Consider the following 21,635-nt stretch of genomic DNA (forward strand, 5'->3'; position numbering starts at 1 on the left):
AAATCAGGAAGACATAACAATACTAAATATTTATGCCCCAAACAATGGTGCATCCCTGTACATCAAACAAATCCTTCTCAATTTCAGGAATCACATAGACCACAACACAATAATTCTGGGTGACTTTAACACACTGCTGTCACCACTAGATAGATCTTCCAAACAAAAACCGAACAAAGAAACCATAGAACTCAATAACACAATGAATAACCTAGACTTAATAGACATATATAGATTATTCCATCCATCAACGAGTGGATTCACTTTCTTCTCAGCAGCACATGGAACCTTCTCAAAAATAGACCATATGTTATGCCACAAAGCAGCCCTTAGGAAATGCAAAAAAATAGAGATACTGCCTTGTGTTCTATCAGATCATAATGGACTGAGAGTAGAAATCAATGACAAAATAAAAAACAGAAATTTCTCCAACACCTGGAGACTAAATAATGTGCTATTGAATGAAGCATGGATAACAGAAAACATCAGGGAGGAGATAAAACAATTCTTAGAGGTCAATGAGAATGATGATACAACATATCAAAATCTCTGGGACACTATGAAAGTAGTACTAAGAGGAAAACTCATTGCATGGAGCACATTCCAGAGAAGAATGAAAAGACAACAACTAAATGATCTAACATTACAGCTCAAAGCCCTAGAAAAAGAAGAACAGAATAACAGCAAAAGTAGTAGAAGACAGGAAATAATTAAAATCAGAGCCGAAATCAATGAAATTGAAACAAAAGAAACAATTCAAAAAATTGACAAAAGAAAAATTTGGTTCTTTGAGAAAGTAAACAAAATAGACAAACCCTTATCCACACTGACAAAGAGAAGAAGAGAGAAAACTCAAATTACTAAAATTCGTGTTGGAAAAGGAAATATCACGACAGGAACCACTGAGATACAGAACATAATGAGAAGCTATTTTGAAATGTGTATTCCAACAAAATAGAAACTACCGAAGACATTGACAAATTTCTAGAGACATGCTCCTCCCAAGCTGAACCAGGAGGACATACACAATTTAAACAGATCAATATCAAGCAAAGAAATAGAAGAAGGCATTAGAAACCTACCACCCAAGAAAAGCCCAGGACCAGACGGATTCTCAGCCAAGTTCTACAAGATCTTCAAAGAAGATCTCATTGCAATACTTCTCAAAGTATTCCAGGAAATAGAAAAGGAGAGAATCCTACCAAACTCATTCTATGAAGCTAATATCACCCTCACACACAAACCAGACAAAGACACATCAAGGAAAGAAAATTTTAGACCAATATCCTTGATGAATATAGATGCAAAGATCCTTAACAAAATATTGGCAAATTGTATCCAAAAATATGTTTAAAAAATTGTGCACCATGATCAAGTGGGGTTCATCCCTGGAGTGCAACGATGGTTTAACATCGATAAATCAATAAATGTAATCCATCAGGTCAATAGACATAAGGATAAGAATCATATGGTTATTTCCATTGATGCAGAAAAAGCGTTTGACAAAATACAACACCCCTTCATGCTCAAAACACTAGAAAAAATAGGGATAGTAGGAACATACCTGAACATTGGAAAGGCTACTTATGCTAAGCCCAAGACCAACATCATTCTTAATGGAGAAAAAATGAAACCATTCCCTGTAAAAACGGGAATAAGACAGGGATGTCCTCTTTCTCCACTTCTATTAACATTGTCCTTGAAACTCTAGCCAGAGCAATTAGGCAGACTAAAGAAATTAGAAGGATAGGAATAGGAAAAGAGGAACTTAAGCTGCCACTGTTTGCTGATGACATGATTCTATATTTAGTATCCCAAAAACTCCTCCAGAAAACTTCTAGATCTCATCAATGAATTCAGCAAAATAGCAGGCTATAAAATCAACACACTTAAATCTGAAGCATTTTTATACACAAGCGATGAAACAGCTGAAAGGGAAATGAGGAAAACAACTCCATTTGCAGTAGCCTCAAAAAAAAAAATTAAATACTTGGGCATCAATCTAACCGAAGAGGTAAAAGATCTCTACAATGAAAACTACAAAACATTAAAGAAAGAAATTGAGGAAGACCTTAGAAGATGGAAAGATCTCCCATGTTCTTGGATAGGCAGAATTAATATTGTCAAAATGGCCATACTACCAACAGTGCTATACAGATTCAATGCAATTCCAATTAAAATCCCAATGATGTACCTTACAGAAATAGAGCAAGCAATCATGAAATTCATCTGGAAGAATAAGAAACCCAGAATAGCTAAAACAATCCTTAGCAGGAAGAATGAAGCAGGGGGTATCACAAGACCAGAACTTTAACTATAGTACAAAGCAATAGTAATAAAAACGGCATGGTATTGGCACCAAAATAGACAGGTAGATCAATAGTACAGAATAGAGGACACGGACACAAAACCAAATAAATACAATTTTCTCATACCAGACAACAGTGCCAAAAATATGCAATGAAGAAAAGATAGACTCTTCAACAAATGGTGCTGGGAAAACTGGAAATCCATATGCAACAGAATGAAACTAAACCCATATCTCTCACCATGCACTAAAATCAACTCACAATGGATCAATGACCTCAAAATCAGACCAAAGACCTTGCATCTTATAGAAGAAAAAGTAGGTCCAAATCTTCACCTTGTTGGCTTAGGATCAGACTTCCTTAACAGGACTCCCATAGCACAAGAAATAAAAGCAAGAATCAACAACTGGGACAGATTCAAACTAAATAGCAAAGGAAACTATCAGCAATGGGAAGAGAGAGCCTACAGAGTGGGAGAATATCTTTGCCAGTCATACTTCAGATTGAGCACTAATTTCCAGAATATATAAAGATCTCAAAGAACTCTACACCAAGAATACAAATAACCCAATCAACAAATGGGCTAAGGATATGAACAGATTCTTCACAGAAGATCTACAAGCAATCAACAAACATATGAAAAAATGTTCACCATCTTTAGTAATAAGAGAAATGCAAATCAAAACTACACTAAGATTCCATCTCACTCCAATTAGAATGGAGATTATCAAGAATACAAGCAACAATAGGTGTTGGAGAGGATGTGGGGGAAAAGGTACACTCATACATTGCTGGTGGGGTTGCAAATTAGTGCAGCCACTCTGGAAAGCAGTGTGGAGATTCCTTATTAAACTTGGAATGGACCCACCATTTGACCCAGCTATCCCACTCCTCGGCCTATACCCAAAGGACTTAAAATCAGCATACTACAGAGATACAGCCACATCAATGTTCATAGCTGCTCAGTTCACAATAGCCAGACTGTGGAACCAACCTAGATGTCCTTCAATTGATGAATGGATAAAGAAACTGTGGTATTTATATACAATGGAATATTACTCAGCTATAAAGAATAATAAAATTATGGCATTTGCAGGCAAATGGATGAAATTGGAGAATATCATGCTAAGTGAGATAAGTCAATCTCAAAAATCCAAAAGGCGAATGATCTCACTGATAAGGGGATGATGACACATAATGGGGGGTGTGAGGGGGGCAAGAATGGAGGAAGGAGGGACTGTATAGAGGGAAAAGAGGGGTTGGAGGGGTGGCGGGAGGAAAAAATAACAGAATGAATCAAACATCATTACCCTATGTAAATGTATGTTTACACAAATGGTATGCTGTTACTCCATGTACAAACAGAAACAACATGTATCACATTTGTTTACAACAAAAATAAATTTAAAAAATCAGCATACTACAGTGACACAGTCACATTGATGTTTATAGCAGCTCAATTCACAATATCTAAAGTATGGAACCTACCTAGGTGCCCTTGAACAGATGAATGGATAAAGAAAATGCGGTACATGTGCACAATGGAATATTACTCACTTAAAGAAGAATGAGGTTATGGCATTCTCCAGTTACTGAATGAACTAGAGAATTTCAAAGAATATACTTGTTTCTTAACTCATGAAATGAAAAATTTCTTACTCTAAATTACAAATACACATTTTAGGGGAAATAATGAAAAAACTATTTGCTATTTAGTTTACAAATTATATTTAAAATAAATAATCCAACTGGCTATCAGTGGATGAATGGCTAAATAAGTTGTGTTATATATACACAATGGAATTTTGCTCAGCCCTAAAGAGGAATAAAATTATGGCATTTTCTGGTAAATGGATGGAACTGGAGAACATCATGCTAAGTTAATTAAGCTAGACACAGAGAGCAAGTGTTGAATGTTTCCTCTCATATGTGAAAGGGAGACCAAAATAAGGGAGAAAAACAGGAGGGGGAAATCTTATGAAAATAGAGGACAGATCAATAGAGAGAGGAGGATTATAGGGGAGAGGAGGGATGGAAAAGGCAGGAATGGAGGAATAAAATTGACCAAATTATACCACATACACATATGTAAATACTGTGAATATCACTTTTATGTATTTATATAAATCACTAATTAAAGAGGAATACCAGTAGAGAGCAGTGAACAGTGAGAGAGAGAAGGAGAGACAAAGAGCAAGTACTGGGGACTGAAGTGGAGCAAATTACATTTCATGCGAGAATGATTATGTCAACATGACTCCCAATAGTATGTACACCTACAATGAAGCAAAAAAACATAAAACATACCTTAAAAGCTAATGTTAGTTATTTCCTGGCCCATTTATTGATTGCATTGTTTTTTGTTTTTGTTTTTGGTTTATTTTTTTGGTGTTCAGTGTTTTGAATTCTTTATATATCCTGCAGATTAATGCTCCATCTGAGGTGCATGTGGTAATGATTTTCTCCCATTCTGTAGGTTCTCTCTACATGTTACCGATTGTTTCCTTTGTTGTGAAGTAGCTTTTTAGTTTGATTTCATCACATTTATTTATTTTTAAATTTTTTTATAATTTTTACACACTGCATTTTGATTCATTGTACACAAATGTGGTACATCATTTCGTTTACATTGTACACAATGTAGATTTATAGCATTCATGTAATCATACATGTACATAGGTTAATGATGTCTGTTTCATTCCACCATATTTTTTTAGTCTTCTCTCCATCAAAGTCTCTGCAATTTATTTTTATTCAGTAGTACATCCAATAATATGATGTTAATTCAAAAATTAAAGAAAAAGGACACAAAAATTTGAAGGGCTTAAATATATTTTTATATTGATATTCTGTGTCTTTCTACTCTAAAATAATACATTATTATTGATTACATACAGGATGAGGTGAGGTATTTGTAAAATATCTGATAAAAATAATTAATATACAGTATTCTATATGAGATGTAATCTTAAGAACCTCTAGGTCTTCTTAAGTGTTAAATTGATCATCTAAATTAAACTGCCCTGAATGGAATTACAGTTGTTCCCTTAAACCATGTTAGAAAATGGAGGATCTTACATTTTCCCAGAATTTGTGCAGAAAAGGGAAAAGCACATAATTGGCAATTTCTTTCTCACATCCACACAAAATCAGAATCTCCATGTTTAGCATAAAAAGAGAAAAATACTGGATTTGAGATATAAAATCTCTTGAGAAAAGATTAGGCTAATTCAACAACACGAAGAAGTTCAAGTGGTCAACGGTCTTGAAAATGCTTTATTGAAATGTGTGACTTATGTGCGAAGATGTGTTTGAAAAGACCACAGCTTGAAAACTGGACTTTAAACTTCTGAACAAACAATTAAAAAATAAAGAAAATTCCTACTGGGCTTGACTTTAGTATAACTAAGAATCCTGGCATAAAATTTTCCTTCAAAACATTTTGTTACAGAAACTAAACAAAACAAAACTATTATATTTGGAAACCACTGGAGTCTGAAGTTTCAGAGAGGCAACAGTTTTTAGACATGGAGGGTGACTTCTTTTATGGTACATTTGGATGAACATGGACTTCACAGTTCTCAGAAGAACACTGTTAAGTCTGTATGCTTGTCATGTTGAAGAAACAGAGAAACAGACAGGAAAGGACAAGAATGGAGACAGGAGGGTAGAACAAGAAAAGGGCTCAGAGGAAAGAAACTGGAACAAGACATGATTATGTTAAGTCTAGTTATAAATTTATCAGAAGCTGTGCGTACCTTTTTTAAAAGTCCTAAATTTACATTCCAAAAACTGCCCCCTTTTCCCCCAAACCCACTGTCCCTGCCTTGGAGTTATTGTGAAAGTCTATGCACAAAAATTGAAACACAAAATAAAAAATAACCCGGCCCCTCCGAATCCAAAACAAACCCAAAAAAGCTGTACATTTTTTTACACTTAGGATTAATAATATAGGCATATAGGTGGCATGATTCAATTAAAAGGCTTTACTTTTTATGCCAGGAAAAAAAAAACCCAATAAATAAAAGGTGCTAAAAGTTAGCATTAAGAATTTGGTTGTAATATCATGACAAAACCTGGGAAGGCAAATCCTCAAAGCTCCTCTGATACTGATCTGTCTAAGCAAACTACAAAGCAAATACATAAATAACAATAATGATTGAGAATGTGAGAATTTCAAAAACAGACAACATAATTCAGGTTAACTTTGTTGAACAGTGAATAAATGAAATTCATCTACACCTGAATAAAACATTCTAACATTTTTAATATCCCCTTTTCCCTCTCATTTCCCTCTATATAATCTAAAGTTTCTCCATTCTTCTCTCACCCCCACCTCCCCACCCCCATTATATATCATCATCCACTTATCAGGGAAAATATTTGGCCTTTGTATTCTCAATAACTGCCATTTTAACTAGAGTGAAATGGAATCTGATGTTTATACAGCTCAATTCACAATAGCTAAGCTATGAAGTCAACCTGAATAAAAGTTTTTTTTTTTTTTTTTTTTTATTTTGAATCTATCCCACTTATTGATTCCTGCTTTTATTTCTTGTGCTATAGGAGTCTTGTGAAGGAAGTCAGGTCCTAAGCTGACATGGTGAAGATTTGGGTCTACTTTTTCTTCTATTAGGAGCAGGGTCTCTGTTCTAGTACTTATATCTTTGATCTACTTTGAGTTGAGTTTCACATAGGGTGAGAGAGAGGGGTATAATTTCATTATATATGGATTTCCAATTTTCCGGAAGCATTTGTTGAATAGGTTATTTTTTCTCCAGTGGATGTTTTTGGCTCCTTTGTCTAGAATGAGATAACTATATTTATGTGGCTTTGTCTTTGTGTCTTCATTTCTGTACCATTGGTCTACGTTTCTGTTTTGGTGCCAATAGCATTCTGTTTTCGTTACTGTAGTTCTGTAGTATAGTTTTAAGTTCTGATATTATGATGAATACTGCTTTACTTTTCTTGCTAAGAATTGCTTTGTCTATTCTGGGTTTCTTATTTTTCTAAATGAATTTCAAGATTGGTTTTCCTATTTCTCTGAAGAATGTGATTGGGATTTTTGTAGGAATTTCATTAAATCTGTATAATGCTCTTGGTCACCTGACCAGTTTGACAATACTAAAACTCAGAAGCATGAGAGGTCTTTCCATCTTCTAAAGTCTTTTAATTTTTTGTCTTTAGTGTTCAGTACTTTTTATTGTATAGGTCTTTCACCTCTTTTGTTGGATTGATTCCCAAGTATTTTATTTTTAAAGGCTATTTTGAAGGGAGTAATTTTTCTAATTTCTATTTCAGTACATTTGATTTATCAGAGTTGATTTAAATATTTGCTGAAATCGACACTTCACAGAAGAAGAAATACAATTGATCAACAAATATATGAACAATTGTGCAACATCTCTAGCAATTAGAGAAATGCAAATCAAAACTACTCTGATATTTTATCTCACTCCAGTCAGATTGGCAATTATCAAGAATACATACAATAATAAGTGTTAGCAAGGATGTGAGGGAAAAGGTATACTCATACATTGCTGGTAGGACTGCAAATTGGTTCAACCACTATGCAAAGTGGTAATGAGATTCCTCAGGACACTTGGAATGGAACCGCCATTTGGCCCAGTTATTCCACTCCTCAGTTTATACCCAAAGGTCTTAAAAACAGCATACCACGGTGATGAACTTTTGTCAATGTTTTTAGCAGCTCAACTGACAAAAGCTAAACTATGGAAACTACCTAGGTGCCCTTGAACAAATGAATGAATAAAAAAATGTGGTATATATACACAATGGAATATTACTCAACCTTAAAGAAGAATGAAATGATGACTTTTGCTGGTAAATGAATGGAGCTAGAAAATATCATGCTAAGTGAAATAAGCCAATCCCCAAAACCAAAGACTGAATGTTTTCCTTGATATGAGAGTGCTAATTCACAAAAGGTGGGGTTGCTAGGGAAGAAGAGAGTTACTTTGGAATAGGTAGAATGGAGTGAAGGGAATAGAGGGGGTTTAGGAGTAAGAAAGATAGTAGAATGAATCTGACATTATTACCCTACGTTCATATGAGATTATAAGACTGGTGTGATTCTACACCGTATACAACCAGAAGAATGAGAAGTTATATTCCATTTATGCATGATGTGTCAAAGTGAATTCTACTGTCATATATAACTAATTAGGACAAATATAAAAAAGAAAAAAATACACTTCATATTTTTGCTTTATATATTTATTAAAATGAAATAAAAATCAAGCCTACCCATGCCAAGCACTAAAGTGTTACTGATATTTACACCTATTTTTGTATCTTCTTTATTCTTCCCTCTATCTCATCTGAAAAGTCATAAATTTTAATATGTATAATTATCTTGATGTTTAGAAATAAAATATATTTGCGATGTATTTTTTTTAATTTTACTTACTTTTGAATTTTAAATCATTTAACATGCTGTATGCAGTAATTTAGTAATTACTTTTATTTTTGTTCATAAAGAAGTTACTAAAATATAATGTATTTGTTTTAGCACATAGTTGTAGATTCATTTTCTTTGCTCTAATTGTTCATTTGTATTGCATTATATTATTATTTCAAAGTTTATGTATTTCTTAAGCTATCAATGAACATTTTACTCTGATTAACACTACATTGAACATTGAACATATGTTCTGGAAGGGCAATTAATGGGTTGCCGAGTACTTGAATATTTGATTTTATAAAATACTATAATGTATGTCCACCAGAGCTTCAGGAAATAAAATCTATCTTAAGTGGCAAACATGGAAAGAGCTGGAATATTTGTACACTACTTTAACTTCCACACTGTTAAGAGTAGGATTAAGTAAAAAAGTTTTATTTTTTTCTTGCCATTGTTTTAATTAGAAAGTAGACTAATGTCTCATACACAAATAACCTAAGCTAATATTTTTCCATGTCAATTTCAAAATGTTAATTTTAGTCACTTTATGATATCATATTTAGAATAAAATGTCTTGAACAGTAAAATAGACCTGATATCCTGAGAAAGAAAAATATTTAAAGGCGAAAGACTTCCTATTATTTATTAAATATTAAAATATGTGATCAAGAAAGTTAAATATGCTATATGTATGCTTCTATTAAAGAGAAATAGATTTATAAATAATTTCCCTATATCCTTACATAACTACATTATAGATAACTTGCAGAAATTAGTGGAGGTATAATGATAAAGAATCTCATAGTATTTTATGAAAACTCAGAGCTCCTTTATTTCTAATATAGCCTGGACTCAAAACCTACCCAAATAAAATAGGATCTCTGTTTATGAGATATATCATCTTTTCTCAGCTCAATAAATAAATGAGCTTCCAGAGCCTTGAGTCCTAAATGAATCCAGCAGTATCTAATGGCAGACTCTGTACAGAGTTACTTTATCCTATGAGAATTTCCTTAAAGTGAAGAGCTCGAAAAGGACTAATAAAAGAGATTTACATTTACAGCATGGTCTCTGGGGAGGCCTTGGACAACCCAGCAACCCCTACCCTTCAATACACAATTCTTGTTCACAGTTCTCAGAATAACTGGAATGTGCTCAAATGTAACATCTTGAGCTAAGGATTCATAATCTAGATTACCTTGGCTTTGTTCTTTTTTTTTTAGTGTCTGACATTTTCCTCCTGCTAGATAGATAACTGCTGTGGTATAATACCTAGAGAAGAGAGTACTTTCTTCAACAGGAGACACAGGTGAGATGACATCTGCTCAGGGCAGCTTTTCTGAGCCTTTACAAGCTGCTTGCTGTGAATCCTGGGATTTTACTGCCCCTTGCTGGCATCTGGGATTAGCGAAGTCTCTTTAGTTAACTTATTTTGTGGGTATTCTGTCTCCCCAGACCCAGGTAATTGGTAGAAACTGCAGTCAGAGAAACAGTAGGCTGGTGCATTTGAACTCCTGTTCCTGGTGGTTGGCATAGTGATGATACCTGCTACCTGCCATTCAGTAGGCGTCCCCCCTGGGATTGGTAGCCAGTGAAATGAATCTGCTTCAAATCTTTCATCCTATTTAAAAACCTACTGTGATCTCTTAGAAGTTTGATAGAGGTTTTACATGCCAACTGTTTCTTTAGGGTGTCATTTCTTGGGATCATGAGCCATCCCAATGATAATGATGTATTCTTTAGCTCAGCCCTACTTACAGTTCCTTAGAACTCTAGCCCCTGCTCTGGCTGCTGACATAAGGAAGGGAAAAGAGCATTTCCCCAAGGAATATGGCAAGCGGAGGTCAGTTGCCCCTTCCAACATGCTCTCTTGGTCTCCAAGGCTGATGCAATGTTTAATTATTCATAAAGTTTACTGCCAAAACCATTTCCACACCAATAGGCACTTTTGTTTATATATTCCCCAGTGATAAATTCTAGCAGCCAATGATTTCTTAGTAAGAAACTTTGAAGGCGACTCCTACTACTGAGCTACTGGAAATGTCTCCAACTAGCTGGCTCCAATTCCTCACCTTAGTAGAAGGTTCTCTGATGTCATTATGTCAGTGATCTTGCATGGTGTTTCTGCCTCCAGTGTCCTTCCCAGTCAAGAACTGTCACTAGGACCTCTTTCTTTTCTCCCTGTCCATAAGTCTATGTTAATTCTCTGCCTCTGTAAGACCCTCTCCTGAGATAACTGTTATCCCTGTCTCTCTCACAGCATGAGCACCACTCCATCCTCTCTCAAGACCTGTCTGTCCCTTGGAATGTCCACTGTTCACACACAGGGACATACAGGGCACCTGACAGTGTCTTTGTACTGTGTAGATACTTATTTCTCAAATGTAAATATCTTGTAAATACTGCCTTTTAATTAAGACTGATCTGAAGTTTTGCTTTGTTCTTGACATTCAGCCAAAATCATTTATTCTTTGAGACTCCATACTTAGAAAGGCAGAAGGGGAAAACCACCCACAACAGTGTCATGTCTGACATCTCTTCCCTTAGGTCTATGACTGCATAGGTGTGATCATGTCAAATCTGTATGGTTAAGCTACTATTAATTAGTAAAAACAATCAGATTCATTGTTGATACATGTTCATTCATTCTTACATATTGCTGAATATTTCAGATGCAACTTGAAAAAATAATTTCCTTATTTGTTTCTTTTTTCCACTTTGGTTTTATCTTGAATATCAAACATTAACCAGATTGATTTTCTTATAATATCAATAATTATAATACTAACTTATTTTCCAAAATTAAAGAAAGATCTGATAGTCACAGCTACTACTGACCCTAAATCAGTCAGGAATAAGTATGTTTAGGATCACACAGCAAACTAAAACTGCACAATTCCTTTTAACTTGTTTATTTTTAATATCAGACTTTATTACTGAAGAATGAAATCCTACTTTTTTTTTGCCTCAAAATAATTTTAAAAAATTATGTGATCTTTATGGCGTAGTTCTGTAAGATTTCTAATGCACATGCACATTTTATCCATTACAGTATATGAAATCCATAATATTTTTATTTTTTGGTTTTCTCTTTTGACATTTGTTGAAAGTGTCCACCATTGATAAAGTGTATAGGTAAATTTCTCCACTGATATGTTGAGAAAATATTTCCAGAATAGGGCAAGAAACAGTAAGAGGATTAAGAAGAATTTGGAAGCAGGACATTTTAGATCAACTTAAAAATAAAGTATTTGAAAAAAAAGGAGAAGAAAGCATTTCATTCATGGGGACAGAAAATGCTCTGGGTACTAGTTTCAGTATCCATAAATATTTCCAGGATATCATCTCTTGATGAATTCAAAGCACAGCATACTCTACCACATAATGTCTTAAGGGTTTCAACTTCTGTTATGGTACTAAAGAACTGATGATTATCTAGATTTCTATCCTTTCTATGTAACACTAGATAATACTGTTTAGTGCACAGGGAGCCCACTATAAATCAGTGGATCTGGTCAAGTTAACCCCTTAATGTGTTGTCTGGAATCAGCTCTGTGAGTCAGATGTTCCAGGTCCAGGCCTCTGGGGAACATGGGATTATAGAGTGTCCTCACTAGATTACAGGAACCCATAATGAATTGCACTCAGAATGGAGTTTGGTTGGATTTGGAGTCATTTGTTATGAGTTTATTCTTGGTTGTCTTGATAAAATTTTATGTAATTTAACCTCAGGAACTAGGGGTTCTTGGTATAGAAGCAAATGCTATTCATTATAAGTCTGGCCAGTTTTGCTTTTACTTTACCTGTCAAGGTGACAGTTTTGGCTGTCTGGATTTAAGACTGATCAAAGAACTTAGTTAACTTAATTTTATGATTGTATTATTCTCAATTTTGTATTATTTATTTCTTAATTAGCTTTTGAAAGCACAATTTATCATGTATGCTGTTGTGAATTCTGTGGATATTTTTCTTTCTGGTAATTTGAGATGGCAGAGTGAACATTCTGATCTTTAATTGATCATTATCTGTTGTGGTTTAAATATGATGTATGCCTTAAAAGCTCATCAATAAGATAATGCAATAATGTTCAGTGAAATGATTAGATTATGAGAATTGTAACCTAATCAATAGACTAATGCACTGATATGGATTAACACAAACTTTACACATGACTTAATTAGCAGATGTCTATGACCCCTTGGGATTATAAAGTTCCTGTGATTCCTAAGTTTGTTGTGACTTTAGGCTGTTCATTACTTGACAAGAAAAAAAATAAGATTCAGATGTGGTAAAATCAGAACTGATTGTTCCAAAAAAAATGGTTCAATTAAAATCAAGGTCTTATATATTTCAACTTAGATCAAAACATGGTGACTCCAGCCCTCTCATTTCTCTCTGAGCCATGGCCATTAAAGAGATACCAGACAAAGGGTGATGGGGGATAAAGAAAAAACAAACGGACACACATAGGGAGAAGGAGCTGGGGCCAGGTGGGTAGTCAGTCTGTGGTGAGGCTTGACTGACTGTCCCAACCCGCAAGACTACAAAGGGAACCTGGAGCGGGGAGCAGGGATTGGGAGAGACAAAGAGACCCGAGAAATGGAGACAAGACAAAAGCCTGATCAAGTCTCGTTTATTGGGGGAATAAACCCAGTTAATATCAAGTATAAAAGCCAATCAGGGGAAAGCGCAAGAAGGCAAAACTTGTCCGCACGCCAGAGCTGGAACAAGGAAGTATACTTGGCCAGTCATGAAGCACCACGCAATCTAGCCTGATACACACCTGGTATTGTCTGACAGTTACGTGTGCAGGAGAGGCACGCCCGCCAGCATCTGACAGGCACCATCTTAGCTCAACATGTGGCAAGGCGGGGGCGTGGCCTGACGGCTCCGCACAACTGACTCCAGAGCTGGCTCAGCAAGAATATTATATAGGTTTTATCATTAAAAGGTTAATTGTGGGAAGGTTTCAGCAAAGCAGGCAATCTGAAGGACACAGGACTGGTGAGACATTAGGATCATCTTATTTTACTCAGAATTCTCTACTCTTGGGAAAAGGTGCTGAACTCAAGAACTGGACTTATAGAGCCACAGCCTTCTAATATAGCCATACCCTGGCCCATGTTACCATAGCAACTGGGGTGTCTGGACCTACACCTTCGCATAGGCAGCTCCTGGTGCAAATGCAACCATGAGAGTGAGACAGGCCGTAATTCACATGATTCAAATCACCACTCTCCACATCACAGAGAAGAGAAATAGAAACCAGAATATTGCACCAAAGAAGGAGAAGAGACCATAGATCTTGTAAAATAGCATAAATTTTTTATAATCAAAATTTTACCTTTTTTTGTTTATTTGCAATTTTTCACTTTCATAAAAACCTTTTAAATACACTTATCATTTGTAGCCTATTCTTTATTTCAAACAATTTCATCCAAAATTAATTTCCAAGGCATTTCTATAATAAAGCAAGTATATTTTCATAATTGTTGGTTATCAAACAATCTTCCTTGGTTCTATCAATATTTTCAGAAATAATCACAGAAGAAAAACATGCTATTTTCTTCTTCAATCCTTAATTTACTATTGTATTTGTTAATATTTTAACAAGCTCAAATTAAATCTGGTCCAAAAAGTCTTCTCTTAATTTTTTTTCAGAAAAACAAACATCTTCTATGTCCCATGCTCCTACATTACTATGTGCTTTATAATTATTGATTGAATTGAATAAGACAACCCGGTATTATATATTATTATTGTACATTCTTGCAATTTAAGCAGGTGCTTTTATATATCATTTCATTTAATCTGTACACTCTCTTGTAAGGTGAATGTATCATTTGCTGAGGTTTTTTTTTTTTTTTTTTTTAATGTGCAAAGTTTGCAGTCAGGCTAGAACTAGAATGGGACAGCATGCTGTTAAATAGCCTCTCTTTCTCTGTCTCTGTATATCTGTCTCTCTCTCTCATTCATATATCACATAAAACATCAAATCGTAAATATCAATGTAGATTGCATTCTTAAGAAAGAGAAATCCTGAACCATTAGGAAAGGATGCCAACCAATGCCTTTATTTCCCATCTAGACCCCCAAATTATATTCTACAAACTGCATGGTGAGATGATTATTAAAGGCAGAAAATGAAATACCTAATGAACAATAGTGAACAAGGAAGGGCAGAGAGTCAATGAATCAGACCAGGAGCGAAGAGAATGACAGTGAGCAGACCCCAGTACAGCGGGGTGTGGATACAGAAAGACACACAGCAGGGAGGTGAGCACAGTGTGAGAGGGGTAGTTTGACCCAAGACTGCATCAAAGGTTAACCTCTTTCTTCCTGACACACGGCAATATCCAATGCCCCCAAATCAGACAGGGAATGCAGTTGTGATCTTAAGCAAGGATCACCAAGGGTCCTGAAGCCCAGGTGTGTAGAGAGGGGTCCTATCACATACCCTGTCACAGAAACTTCACCACTGACCATAAACTGTTCACATGAGAAGACACCCACAACCAAGACAGAAACTTCTACAGCCTGGCCTCAATGCCATGGTGAAGTTTAATTCCACCCCTGAGAACAGAGAAAATTTGGAGGGATAGTGTTGCATCATGCTGAGGCCAGGGAAGCCTTAGGAACCCTGGGCCACCATACTCTCCACTGGTGGAACCCCTCACCGCCTAGGAGCTCCACCTTTTCTGGAAGATACACTGAGAGATTCCTTCAGAAAATCAGCTCAGTCTTGAGGAAGCAGAAAGAAAATACTTTAAAAATCTTGAAAACCTCGCCTTTTATGAGCAAATAAATGACTTCCATAAAAGCACATTTTTCATAACTTCCACTTTCATTTACATTAAACAAATATCTTATGGAGCCTGGAGAAAATACTCAAACTTCATTTTATTGAGATTTATTAACAATTTCTTTCACAAGCAGTTACAGGGTGTGGGTAGTTTATGTAGAGAGGGAACTTTGCACATGAACATTCTTCACAAGCTTCCTCTAGAACGTGGGCAAGATAAAACAACATGGTCTAACTTGCAATGGGTAGGGGGTCAGGAAGAATAGATGTTTCTAAATATTGTTTTATGAAAACATTATGGAAGATCTAGGGGTTGTGGTGCATGCCTACAGTATCAGTCTCTTGGGAGGCCAAAGCAGGAGGATCACAAGTTCAAAGATAGCCTCAGCAACTTAAAGTGGCCCTAAGCAACTTAGAAAGACATTGTCTCTAAATAAAAAAAAACAGAAAGGGTTTGTAATGTGGCTCAGTGCTTAAGTGCTCCTTGGTGGAAGATATTCCTATGCTCTGAGAGAGAAAGGCCTCTGAATTTCACTCTCTTCTCATGGTTTCTCTTTTGAAATAACATGAGTCAAATATTGTTCTCTTCTTGCATTTGATGTTAGTATTAATTCCAAAAAGTTTGCAGATGCTTAAGACAGGTATTTACATGGAATCTCCTCAGGATTCCCAAGGAGACCATACCCTCCAATCCAAGCATGAAGGATATCCAGTGGACTACCTTGCGGAGAAAGAACAAGGGCAAAAGCAGACATTGGTGTCAGTGAGATAAACTCCAATATACTCCAAGTTGAAGGTGTGTAGACTGTTCTCTACTCCATATAATTTGTTTAAGTTCATCTCTTTAGGATGCAAGAAAGTCTTTAAAGTTGGTTTCATGCTATCTCTGTGGTGGGTATGAGTCCAGGTCCCACCAATTATCTGCCATGTGAATCTAACCAACTGTCTTAAGTTCTTTAATTTTCAATTTCCTATTTTATAAAAGGCGACTAGTAATAAAAATGTTTATTTCTGTATTATTAATGTTAATTTTGCATATTTCTAATCTTGTCAATGTCTTTAAATTACTGTAGGAAAGATATAGAATGAAGAGGGAAAGAATTTATTGAATATTTTTATGGGGGTATTTATTTTACTTTTAAAGATATGTGCCTTTCCACTCCCAGGGAAGAGGTAAATCTGACAAGGTGTTGAAGGTGGGAAAAGATTATATTACAAAATCACTTGCCTGCCTTGGAGAGCATGTCTCTACCCAGCACACTAGCAAGGTATGCAATTGTCTGCGAGGTGTCTGCCATGAGGACGCAGGGAGAGGTCCAGAGATGGTGAGGTAAGAGAGGAGGGAGACAGGGATTGAGGCAGGTAAATGGCATGAATAGGTTGCATCATGATTGTGTAGCAGAGCCTAGAGGTAACCAGCAAGCCCAAGTGTCCAAGAAACATCTCAGAGAACATCACACCCCACCCTGGCTTGCTGTTATCAATGTGCTGGAAGAGTCTTTAGAAAGGTTTGTGATGTGTCACCTAAAGTATTTGAGACTCAGCTTCCTCATCAAATAAAGAGAAGCAGGAAGACATACCTTTACAAGATTTCTATTTAAGTTTAAAATATACAACATATGAAAAGAAAAAAAAAACCTTTGGTTCAGATGAGTGCATAAAGTCTTTGTGTCTTCTCAGTAGTTCATCTTCAAAATGAGAAATTAAGACCCCGAGTAGTGAAATTACTCACACAAGTTCTCACAGTTACTTAGTAATAGAACTGAGTCAAGATCCCAATTTCATATTTACATCTCTAAAGCTTTAATATTGATAAGATATCTATAGTACTTTCCTTAAAATTCTAGCCTTGGAAAGCTAGTAGTTCCAATGAAGGTGCCTTGAATGTGCCTGAAAATAAAGTCAGTGAGGGGGGCACTGATGAAAGAGCCAAGGAGGAGTGGGAGGGAACACTGTGCTCCCACAGTGTGATTTGTTTTAATCACAGTGCCCCCCTCACTGACTTGTAAATCTTGTAAAGGTTTGTTTTAATAAACCCTTTTTTCTCCTTGCCAACCTCTTGCATCTTGCTCAGTTCTTTGTTCTGGTTGTCAAGAATTTGGATCAGGGCTAGGCCTGGTGGGGCTCACCTATAATCTCAGAAACTCAGGAGGCCAACGCAGGAGGATAAGAGAGGCTCTAAGCAACGTAGTGAGACCCTGTCTCAAAATAAAAACTAGAAAGAACTGGGATGCAACACAGTTCAATCCCTAGTACCAAAAGCAGGGAAAAGCACCCTGCCCTGCCCAGGCTTCTGGGGGCTCTTGGTCTGCTGCAGAGCACATGCTTCGTCTGGATGATGTTTTAGACTCTACTCTTAATCACTCCTTCACTTGCCCAAGAGACAGGAATGAAATTCATCTTCTGCCCTCTCTATTCTGAAACTAGCATCATGTCCTTGTTTTCTTTAGCCTATTATGAAAGATGAAGGCAAGGCTAAAAAGAATATTACTTGATATTCCACAAGCTCTTCCACAAGCTCAGTAATGAAACTTTGGTTTTGTATAACAGATAGTTTATTAATATTAATGTTTTAGGGTAAGCTGTTTAAATAAATGTATTCGATAAGATGCTTAACAACCTGAGACTAACAAACTCTAACTATGGTAATGACATGTAATGTGTCTATATTTGAACAATCTCTATATTGATTATTGTTCAAATAGAATTGCTTTTACTTGGGAAAAAATTCAAATACTAAATAAATTGAAGGGTAATTTTTCTTTGAAGTTTTATTACTTTCAGATGATCTTGGTTTCTATTCTCCTCTTTAGGAGGAAAATTATCAGTTCACTCTAAAGGCAGGATTGGTATTGGCTTTACTAATAACATGATTTGTTAAGAGTTTTCTCTTTTTTACACAGAAAAGATGTTCATTGCTAACTCTCTTATGGACTTTACCCTCTCTACTTCTCCCAAGCTGACTGGTAAGGGTAGCCACCTGACCCAAAGAAACTCATCCACAAGCAGGACTGTACAAATCTGATAGTATCTCCTCAAATTCATGAAGTGACTCAAATTCTGTAATGGAACTACTGAATAATGGAGTCCTGTATTCCAGGGAAACCTATAGTTAAGGTTCTGGAAATACTTGACTCTGTCTTTGTTGGGTATTGATTATTTTTTTTCTCAGTTGCTGAGATCTGTGCCCCAAATATAAGCATTTTTTCACTTGGAATATTTTAAATTTCTGTTTCTTATCTCTAAGATATTTTTCTGTTCTCTACAAAGGTTTTTCAAAACATGGGATTAATGGCAAACAGATTGATGGGTAATGTGTTTTCATTCCTTTTTCCTTTGATGATTACATTCTAAGTAAGCATAAAATTCTATTCTTTTAATTAACACATGGGATACTGAGTTCGAATTCAGAATTCCAACTGAGCAATCTGAAGGTGGGCATGTCGTTTCCTGACCCCCTATGGAGATGCTTTTTCTAATACTTTGATTTCCTTCAATTATATTACATCAGTACACACAGAGTATTTTTTTCTAAGACCATTGAGATTTCTTTGCACTTTGTTTTAAATATTTAAAAAGTTTGATGCTTTATTTTTCATCATAAATTGCTGCCGATCTCTTCTACATTTTCCTTATAGCTTTTTTTATGTCCTTACTCCTGAAAGTGTAAATCAGAAGATTGAGAAAGGGAGTCAGCATAGTGCAAAATATTGCCACAATTTTGTCAAAGGAGAAGGCGGATGGAGGCCTTGCATACATAAATATGCATGGGACAGAGAACAAAACCACAACAGCAATGTGAGATCCACAGGTGGACCGAGCTTTCTGACGCCCTTCAGAACCAATGGTCCTCAGAGAGAGAAAGATGACCCCATAGGAGAAAAGCAGCATGGAGAGGATTATGATGCAGATAGACCCACTGTTGGTCATTATCCAAAAGGCGAAAGATGTGTCAGTGCAGAACAGCTTCAGCAATGGGTACAAGTCACACAAGATGGGATGAATAATGTTGGGGCCACAAAAGGGCAGCTGGAAAGTAAAAGAATCTGTATAATGTAATGCAAGAAGCCCCCTGTCCAGACCACCCCCACCTGAATGCCACAGGGGCTCCTGTTCATGATGGAAGAGTAGTGCAAGGGCTTACAAATGGCCACATAGCGGTCATAGGCCATGGCTGTGAGGACAATCATCTCTGCCCCAGCAAGGAAGTGCTCAGCAAAGATCTGCAGCATGCAGCCTTCAAAGGAGATGGTCTTCCTCTCACAGAGGGAGTCTGCAATTGTTTTGGAGGCAATGAGAGAGGAGAAGTAGGCATCTAGGAAGGACAGGACTGCCAAGAAAAAGTACATGGGGGAGCCCAGCAGTGCAGGGCTGCAGAGGATGGTCACTATAGTCAGCATGTTGCCCAAAACAGTTGCAATATAAACTAACAAAAATACCATAAATACTATTTTCTGAACATTTGGATTCTGTGAAAGCCCCAGGAACACAAACTCAGTTACAATACTTCGGTTTTGCATAACTTTGAAGAAATAGATCAGCAATATGGATGACAGGGAGCATCCAGTTGCAGTAAGGATGAGAAGTAGTCTTTATCTCAATTGCCAGCTTTGATTAATTAGTAGTGGCTTCCTGAAGTGAATTATTGAGAAACATCCCTGGAGAGCATGGAACAGGAGCTGGGTTAGTTGATGCCATCGCCAACCAAAGACTGCCTTATCTACAAAGAGAAGAAATAGCATGCAGTTAAGATGCCATCAAAATGCAAGGCTACTCTTCAAATATTTCTTGAAACCTCTGAACTGAATTGGGTCTTTAAGTGAATTAACTCATTCCTTTTAAAAGAGAAAGACCTAGGCAAAAGATCTTAACTATATATTTAGCACATAAAAACGTACAAACTAGGTGTTGAGAGTTTTTTTTTTAATTACTCATCATTTTAAACATTTATAACAATAATTATTCAATGTTGTGTTGATGACTAAATAAAATAATTCAAGAGAAGCAATTTTTCAGAACCCAATTCTGGAAGTAGTCAGTGCTAGGTCTTATCTTATGTCATAGATGAGAGGTTCATTACTAAAGATTTAAGTTCAAGTCGACAATGGTTCCTAGATCTGGGATTTTAACACATAACCCAGTGTACTGCCCATGCCCTATTACAGAATCACCAGGGAAAGAGGTGGAGGATGTTTCATTTACAGCAAGGACCTCAAAGTAGGAGTGACCTTTCTGCAGGCTCCATCCACCTGTAAAAGTCAAAGTCTATGGTTCCTCTGTTCATGTGTGAAAAGATGTCTTGATGAAAAAAAGGAGAAAATGATGTGGGATCAGAAGTTGCACCCATGTTTCACCTCAATAATGATTCCATATTTTGATGTAATTTTCAATTTTATACACAGCCTTGAAGGGTGACTGTGTTCTCACCTGTACCTATAACTGATATGTCTACTAATGTCTGGTAGGGTGTACGTATACATGTGTATGTGTATGCTTATGTATATGTGTACTTATGCATGTGCCTGTTAAATAGGTGAATGAAAGAATGACAGAATCAGTGTGTTAAAAATGAGCTGATTTTTATGAATGAGTTACCAGAAATACCTTAAAATGTTGATGAAATTCAAAAACATATAACCATGATAGAATTTGTACTTAATCTTACTTTAAAACAACCATTTTCATTATTTCCCAATGCTTTAGAAATCCTTAAATGTTTCCTGTACTATGTACTCCAGATTCAGTGAAAAATTGTCACCAAGAAAACAGGAATGTAAATGAACCCTACAAGGTCATTGGACCAGACAGCAGCCATTTATTAAAATTTAAAATCAACATATAATACAGCAGAGTGTTCCTTAGCCCAGGGCCACAGCAAGAAAGAGAATAAAGTGACATATAAGAGTATCAGCTCCAGACTCTTGCAAACCTGGACTCAGATTCAAACCTTCCTACTTGCTCGGCATTAAACATTTACTTCAAAATTCATGAAGTTCTCAAGGTCTCAGATATCACATCTGTTAATGGGTATAATAAGAGTGCTTTATGGTAGGGTTCTGTGAGACTCAGATAAGGACATGGGCACACAATCACTAACGTA

The sequence above is a fragment of the Sciurus carolinensis genome, chromosome 11, assembly GCF_902686445.1.
Source record: "Sciurus carolinensis chromosome 11, mSciCar1.2, whole genome shotgun sequence".
Classification (NCBI taxonomy): domain Eukaryota; kingdom Metazoa; phylum Chordata; class Mammalia; order Rodentia; family Sciuridae; genus Sciurus; species Sciurus carolinensis.